We start from the raw sequence: 8,257 nt of genomic DNA on the forward strand, positions 1-8,257 counted from the left end.
GTATTTTAGCCGTGAATACGAAAAATATGTTACAGGGTAGGTTACTGTCCCAGCCCGCCACGAAAATATATATCCTTATTTTCTCAAAAAGGAAGACACTTAAGATCACGCCCGTACACCCACGTCAGCCTTCCACGCCCGTGCACGTGGATATATGAGACCAGTGCAGGAAAGATGTATTTTAGCCGTGAAGACGAAAATTTTGTTACGAGGTGAATGTCAAACTGCCCCCCGCCCCGCTTCGCCCGCCAAGAACATTTGAGCTTGTTTTCTGCAATATTACATCATCTACGCTAACGCCAGTGTGGAAAGCCTTTTCCCCATCGACAGTGAATGCGTGGGCGTTGTGGCGACTCTTGCAAACGATAATTAGTGACACAGCGTAAGAAAAACTGTCTGTATGGGCTGGGCTCAGTTCAGCGGCCCCGATGACGCGGGTGTTAGAATCGCTCCTAACGGGGTAACTAACGCTGGCACACCTGACCTGGCACCTCACACACCTGCCGGCACACCTCTAAATTATGTTGTAATAGTCCACGCCCCCCAGTGGTCAGTATTTAGGCCACATTACCTGATATTGCACGAGGCAACTCGAAGCCGTTCGTCCATAATTAAGCAAACGTTTGTGTTTTTTCCAAGTCAATGATAAAAATGCATAAACGTCCCTTATTTCTAAACTTACACCAATTCTGATACACCACTGGAATACAACAGAATAGACAACAGAATACATTAAAATAAAACAGAATACAACAAAAAACAACGGAATAGAACATAATACATTAAAATACAACAGAATACAACAGAATACAACAAAAAACAACGGAATAGAACATAATACATTAAAATACAACAGAATACAACAGAATACAACAAAAAACAACGGAATAGAACATAATACATTAAAATACAACAGAATACAACAGAATAAAACAGAAAACAGCAGGAAACAACAGAAAACAACAGAAAAAACGGGAAACAGAAAAACAACAAGAAACAACAGGAAACAACAGAAAAACAACGGAATAGAACAGAATACATTAAAATACAACAGAATACAACAGAATAGAACAGAAAACAACAGGAAACAACAGGAAACAACAGAGAACAACAGAAAACAACGGGAAACAACAGAAAAACAACAAGAAACAGGAAACAACAGAAAAACAACAGGAACCAAAAAAAAACAACAGGAAACAACAGAAAAACAAAAGAAAAAACAGAAAACAACAGAAAAACAACAGAAAACATTAGAAAACAACAGAAAAATAACGGAAAACAACAGAAAAATAACGGAAAACAACAGAAAAACAACAGAAAAGATTAGAAAACAACAGAAAAACAACAGAAAAATAACGGAAAACAACAGAAAAACAACAGAAAGCAAAAGAAAAACAACACAAAACAAAAGAAAACAACCGAAAACAACAGAAAAACAACAGAAAATAACAGAAAAACAAAATAGCAATACATCTCAAAAGTGCATGTCTAAGTACAAGCCGATTTAAGGCGAAACCGCGAATAGCTCATTAAATCAGCTATGATTCATTGGATCTGTACCCACACTTACTTGGATAACTGTGGTAATTCTAGAGCTAATACATGCACCACGTCTCTGACCGCAAGGAAGAGCGCTTTTAATAGTTCAAAACCGGTCGGGCCTCGGTCCGTCACCCAACCGTCTTGAATCTGAATAACTTGTCGCTGAGCGCACGGTCTCCGCACCTGCGCCGCCTCTTTCAAGTGTCTGCCTTATCAGCTTTCGATTGTAGGTTATGCGCCTACAATGGCTATAACAGGTAACAGGGAATCAGGGTTCGATTCGGAGAGGAGCCTGAGAAACGGCTACCACATCTAAGGAAGGCAGCAGGCACGCAAATTACCCACTCCCGGCACGGGGAGGTAGTGACGAAAAATAACGATGCGAGACTCATCCGAGGCCTCGCAATCGGAATAAACACTTTAAATCCTTTAACGAGGATCTATTGGAGGGCAAGTCTGGTGCCAGCAGCCGCGGTAATTCCAGCTCAATAGCGTATATTAAAGTTGTTGCGGTTACAATGGTCGTAGTTGGATTTCTGTTCTGGAATGACGGTTCACCGAGCGGTGCATACTGTAACGCTCCGATAAGCCACAACAGGCCGCTGGCTCTGCAGGTGCTCTTCATCGAAGTGTCCCGCGTGGCCGGCAGAGTTTACTTTGACAAAATTAGAGTGCTCAAAGCAGGCTACACTTACGGCCTGAATGCCTAAGCATGGAATAAGGGAATAGGACCTCGGTTCTATTTTGTCTGTTTTCTGAACACGAGGTAATGACTAATAGGAACAGGCAGGGGCATTCGTATTGCGACGCTAGAGGTGAAATTCTTGGACCGTCGCAAGACGAACTACTGCAACATTTGCCAAGGATGTTTTCATTAATCAAGAACGAAAGTTAGAGGTTCGAAGGCGATCAGATACCGCCCTAGTTCTAACCATAAACGATGCTGACCAGCGATCCGCCGGCGTTATTCCCATGACCCGGCGGGCAGCTTCGAAACCAAAGTCTTTGGGTTCCGGGGAAATATGGTTTCAAAGCTGAAACTTAAAGGAATTGACGGAAGGGCACCACCAGGAGTGGAGCCTGCGGCAATTGACTCAACACGGGGAACCTCACCAGGCCCAGACACCGGAAGGATTGACAGATTGAGAGCTCTTTCTCGATTCGGTGGGTGGTGGTGCATGGCCGTTCTTAGTTGGTGGAGCGATTTGTCTGGTTAATTCCGATAACGAACGAGACTCTGGCCTACGAACTGGTCGACGGATCTCCAGCAATTGGTGTCAGTTCGCAGCTTCTTCTTAGAGGGATAAGCGGCAACTTTAGCCGCACGAGATTGAGCAATAACAGGTCTGTGATGCCCTTAGATGTTCTGGGCCGCACGCGCGCTACACTGAAGGGATCAACGTGTCCTCCCCCTCCGAGAGGAGCCTGTAACCCGTGGAAATCCTTTCATGATAGGGAGTCGGGTTTGCACTTGTCTCCCATGAACGCTGAATTCCCAGTAAGCGCAAGTCATGAGCTTGCGTTGATTACGTCCCTGCCCTTTGTACACACCGCCCGTCGCTACTACCGATTGAATGATTTAGTGAGGCCTTCGGACTGGCGCTCTTGGATGCCGGGCCCACGCGGTTCCGCCGCTGGGCTTTCGGCGCCTCGAGCTGACGGAAAGATGTCAATACTTGATCATTTAGAGGAAGTAACAGTCGTAACAAGGTTTCCGTAGGTGAACCTGCGGAAGGATCATTAACGTGTTTGCCCGACGCTGGCAAAGACCAAAACCAAACACGCTGGGTGGCCGGGACTCAGACTGTCCCGGTCTGGAAGCCCACTATCTTCCTTCGCCTCGCGAGGACCAACCACGCGTCGCTGGCGTGAGGCGGGCAGAGCTTCCGACGCGCCAGCCGGCGACTACTCTTCTTAAACCAACCCTTCCCCGGGTGGAATAAGCACACAGTCAAACCCTAGACACTACGTCTTCCCACATCGTCTCCCGAGGCAGAGACGGCGGAAGTCTGATGAGAGTCGGCAGCGTCCGACGTAAAACAAAAATACAACTCTTAACGGTGGATCACTCGGCTCGTGGGTCGATGAAGACCGCAGCAAGCTGCGTGTCGGTATGTGAATCGCAAGAATACCAGATACATCGACAAGTCGAACGCACATTGCGGCGGCGGCACTCTCATGTGCTGCCGTCACTCCTACACGTGGTTCGTTTATACATTGAATGCATCGGCTTTGTCAGCAATGACATCGACCGCATTGGGGAGTTTCGCCTGTTGCTACTAGCTGGCGTTCCCTTAAGGCCATGAATGGTTACCGGCCGCGTCACGTCTCTGACGGACGCGTACGTCGGTGACACGGAGCTTATGGACACAGCAGCGGGGAGGAGGAGGAGAAGGAGATGGTCTCTCTGGGCTGCCTCCTACTCCGCCGCCTCGTCTGCTGTTGTCGTCGCTTTCCGTGTCCTGTCTCGTTTCGGAACCCCAACCTGTGCCGCTATGAGTCGGACGGGCTAAGGTGGCTCTGCTTCGCGTGATAGGCAGGAGAAGGCGACCGGGCCGGTTATTTACTCGACTAACCCGGATCACCCTACCTCTCCTTGCTGCGAGCAGACGCAAACAACAACAACAACACGTCCCGCGTGTCGTCGTCTGTGTGCACCACCACCGCCGACTGGCAGCCATTATTTAAAGGAAGGGACCGACGAGCTGGAGAGCGAGGCAACTCCTCTCCTCCCGCCAGCACCAAGTATCTTCTTCTTGCTGCTGCTCCATTGTCGACCTCGTGTTAGGGTAGAGTACCCGCCAAATTTAAGCATATTAATAAGCGGAGGAAAAGAAACCAACAGGGATTCCCTTAGTAAGGGCGACTGAACCGGGAAAAGCCCAGCGCATAACCTGGCGTCGTGACCCGGCGCCAGGGTGTTACGTTCGGAGGGTCCGGAGCGAAGTCTCTCTCCGCATAAGTTCTGCTTGACTGCGGACCCTACCCATAGAGTGTGACAGGCCCGTGTGGCGGAGCCCGCGAGGTACGCGAAGATTGTCGGAAAGGGCCTCTCTGTAGAGTCAGGTTGCTTGAGAATGCAGCACTAAGAAGGTGTTAAAATCCATCTAATGCTAAATATGAACACGATACCGATAGCGAACAAGTACCTTGAGTGAAAGTTGAAAGAACTTTGAAGAGAGTGTTCAAGAGTAATTGATACCGTTATGATCCAAACGGGTGTGACCTCGAAGGTCGAACCGAGGGGATTCAGCTCGTCGGCCAAAGCTGGCTGGGCGGCGGGATTCGCTTATGCGACCCAGGAACCCTTGGGCGTGCCCACGTCCGAGCCGGCGCCGGCGGGCGTATTTCCCCTCGTGATGTAGGTCGCCGCGACCCGTTGCTGGGGACGTCGAAGGCCCAGGCGGATTGGTACCCCGACGTCTGCGTTTACGCGGTCGAAGGGGGAAACCTCTGGTGTCCTGGCTGCCCTGCGACGGTCGTGTAGCAGAGGGGCAAACCCTCTCGCGGCGTGCAACAGTTCGTTTACCCACCCGACCCGTCTTGAAACACGGACCAAGGAGTCTAACATGTGTGCGAGTCATTGGGCGCACTAACCCCAGAGGCGTAATGAAAGTGAAAGGGGGGCGTCCCGGGGTCTTCGGGCCTCGGTCGGCGTCCTCCGGGGCCGATCCCCGACCGGCCGCTGCCGCCGAGTTTCCCATCCCAAAGCGGGGTCGAGGGGGGTGCGCGGGGTGAGTCCCTTTCCCCCGTCGCTTACCTCCGGCCTCGCGGGTGCTCGGTGCGCACGGTGGTCCGTCTCCTTCGCGGGAGGCGCTTGTACGCAGGGGGGCGCAGGCCCGGGACTTGCCATTCGACGCCGTCGTGCAAATCTGTTGTTGGCCTCGCCGGCGTTGCTTGGGCTCTCGGTTGGCGCGCCGCGCGTCAGGCGGGCTTCGGGTGGGGGTTTCGGCTCTCATCCGGGTTCGTCCCGCGCGGTTTTGCCTTCCGATCCTGCTCTGTCCGGAGTGGCCTAGCACGCGTGCTGTCGGCAAGTACCATGAGCAGACATGTTGGGACCCGAAAGATGGTGAACTATGCCTGGCCAGGATGAAGCCAGAGGAAACTCTGGTGGAGGTCCGTAGCAATTCTGACGTGCAAATCGATTGTCAGAGCTGGGTATAGGGGCGAAAGACTAATCGAACCATCTAGTAGCTGGTTCCCTCCGAAGTTTCCCTCAGGATAGCTGGTACTCGCGGAAACGGAGGAGTTTCATCCGGTAAAGCGAATGATTAGAGGTCTTGGGGACGAAACGTCCTCAACCTATTCTCAAACTTTAAATGGGTGAGATGCCGAGCTTGCTTGAACGCTGAAGCTTCGGCGACTAATCCGAGTATCTAGTGGGCCAATTTTGGTAAGCAGAACTGGCGCTGTGGGATGAACCAAACGTCGAGTTAAGGGGCCTAAACGAATGCTCATCTAGACCCCATCGAAAGGCGTTGGTTGCTATAGACAGCAGGACGGTGGCCATGGAAGTTGGAATCCGCTAAGGAGTGTGTAACAACTCACCTGCCGAAGCAACTAGCCCTTAAAATGGTATGGCGCTCAAGCATTCTCCCGATACTCGACCGCCGGTGGCACTAAAGGCCAAGCTCCCCTCTTCACCGGGGGGTTCCCAGGTCTCAAGCCCCGGCAGTGGGAGGGTAGCAGGGGTGAACGCTGAAGGGATCCCGCGCGAGCCGGCTGGAGCCGCCCCTGGTGCAGATCTTGGTGGTAGTAGCAAATAGTCGCGAGAGACTTCCCTTGAAGGCCGATGTGGAGAAGGGTTCCATGTGAACATCAGTTGGACATGGGTTAGTCGCTCCTAAGCCCAAGGCTAAAGCCTTATCCCACGCTAGAGGCAACGGCCAAGCGAGTTGTCGTCACTGCCGTGGCGGCTCATCCGTGAGAGATTCTTCTCAGTTGCCGATGGGAATTCGTGGCGAAAGGGAATACGGTACTTATTCCGTAACCAGGCCTGGATGCCAACCGGGGCTAGGTTCCTTCTTGGGCCGGCCCTTGGTGCAGGAACCCGGTAACGGGAACCAACTCGCGTCCATCGGCGGTGGTCCGGGGAAGAGTTTTCTTTTCTGTTTAAGGCGCCGTGACCCTAGAAGCCACTCGCAGAGCGAAAGGGTGTTGGTAACACGGTCTGCCGTAGAGCGCCGCTGTTCTTGCGGCGTCACGAGTACCACTGCCGGTCCGTGAAACATGCGAGGCAGGTAACTGCATGGGGCGAAGCGGGGGGGTCTGCTGCTGCTGCCCGCTGCCGGGCGTCGTTCTGCGGCGTCACGGCGCGGCGCACGTACGCACGCGGCCTCCGCGATGCACCCCAGTTTCGTGCATGTTCGTACCCATATACGCAGCCGGTCTCCAAGGTACGAAGCCTCTGGTCGATAGACTAATGTAGGTAAGGGAAGTCGGCAAATTAGATCCGTAACTTCGGGATAAGGATTGGCTCTGAGGATCTGGCCAGTCGGGCCTGTGCGGGAAGCGGGCCTGGGTTCGGGCGCTGGACTGGGCTCAGAGGCTCTGAGCTGCGCGCGGTGATGGGTGATGCCGTCTACCCTGCGGCGCCGACGTCGCCGGTGTCCGCCCATCCGCTGTGTCTCGCCTTCCCCGGTGGCGGCGGCGGCCTCGCGTCGCGCTGTCCTTGTTCTATCAGCTCGCCGGTGCGGCGGTGCTTGTGGTCCGGGTTCGCAAAGGCGGCCGGCGGACGATCACCGCGTCGTTTGGGCCCTCAAAAGCCCCGGCGCGGCGTCCTCCGGTCGCTCCCGGTCCCACTCCGCCGTCCGCGCTAAAGCCGGCGCGGCGGGGCAGCGCGCGTTGGGGAATCACCGCAGGGTTCGCGCAGCGCAGGTCTCGCAGGCGGGACACGCTCATGCGAGGTGGGGCCAACGGCCCGGTGTGCGGCGGCTCGCATTTCGTGGTGGCGGCTCTAGCCCTCTCGCCACTCGTGCCGAGAGCTCGGACCGGCGTGTCTCCGGCCCTTCCGTGGAACGCGCTAGGCTGCGTGGGCGCGGGGGCTCCGGCTCTCTCTATCGCCGGCTTTCGGCCGGTTAGGTAGCAGCAGCAGTCGTCCCTCGCTCCAAACCCACTTCGGCTGGCGCCCAGCGATCAACTCAGAACTGGCACGGACCAGGGGAATCCGACTGTCTAATTAAAACAAAGCATTGCGATGGTCAGAGATAGATGTTGACGCAATGTGATTTCTGCCCAGTGCTCTGAATGTCAAAGTGAAGAGATTCAACCAAGCGCGGGTAAACGGCGGGAGTAACTATGGGCTTGCGGGCTCACGCCGGGCGTATAGGGTAGCACCCTGGGGTGCCTGCCCGGGCGTTCGGGTTGAGATGGGTATACGAGTCTCTCCCCGGAGGGCTCTGGCCCGTCTCCTGATTAGACCCGGGTGGTATAGTCCGTGGTGCTCGTAGCCGTCGAGGTTAACTTATGGTAGCTACAAAGTATGAAAGCCGCGGACGCACCCTAAAACGCACCTAAGAGTGTCGGCCTTCCTGGTTTGTAATCTGGATCCGTAAAAAGTTTCTTGCGGCAGTGCTGGGTCTGCGAGAAAGCCTACGTGGTTAACACGATGGTGCAGACTTGGGCGCGAAGCTGTCGCAAATACCCGGGCTTTTCTGGGTTGGGTCCAGGCTCCGCTGCTGTGAGTGGCCAGGCAGGGGAGCATTAGCTGCTGCCT

General features: G+C 53.9%; 1 non-coding gene across 1 annotated transcript; it reads left to right on the forward strand.

Moving 5' to 3' along the window:
* Positions 1–3,591: 3,591 nt before the first annotated feature.
* Positions 3,592–3,751, forward strand: LOC126994708 (5.8S ribosomal RNA). The gene has a single exon (XR_007749504.1). It is a non-coding gene; the product is annotated as a 5.8S ribosomal RNA (ribosomal RNA).
* The last annotated feature ends 4,506 nt before the right edge of the window (positions 3,752–8,257 follow it).

Source organism: Eriocheir sinensis, unplaced genomic scaffold (assembly GCF_024679095.1).
Source record: "Eriocheir sinensis breed Jianghai 21 unplaced genomic scaffold, ASM2467909v1 Scaffold851, whole genome shotgun sequence".
Lineage (NCBI taxonomy): Eukaryota > Metazoa > Arthropoda > Malacostraca > Decapoda > Varunidae > Eriocheir > Eriocheir sinensis.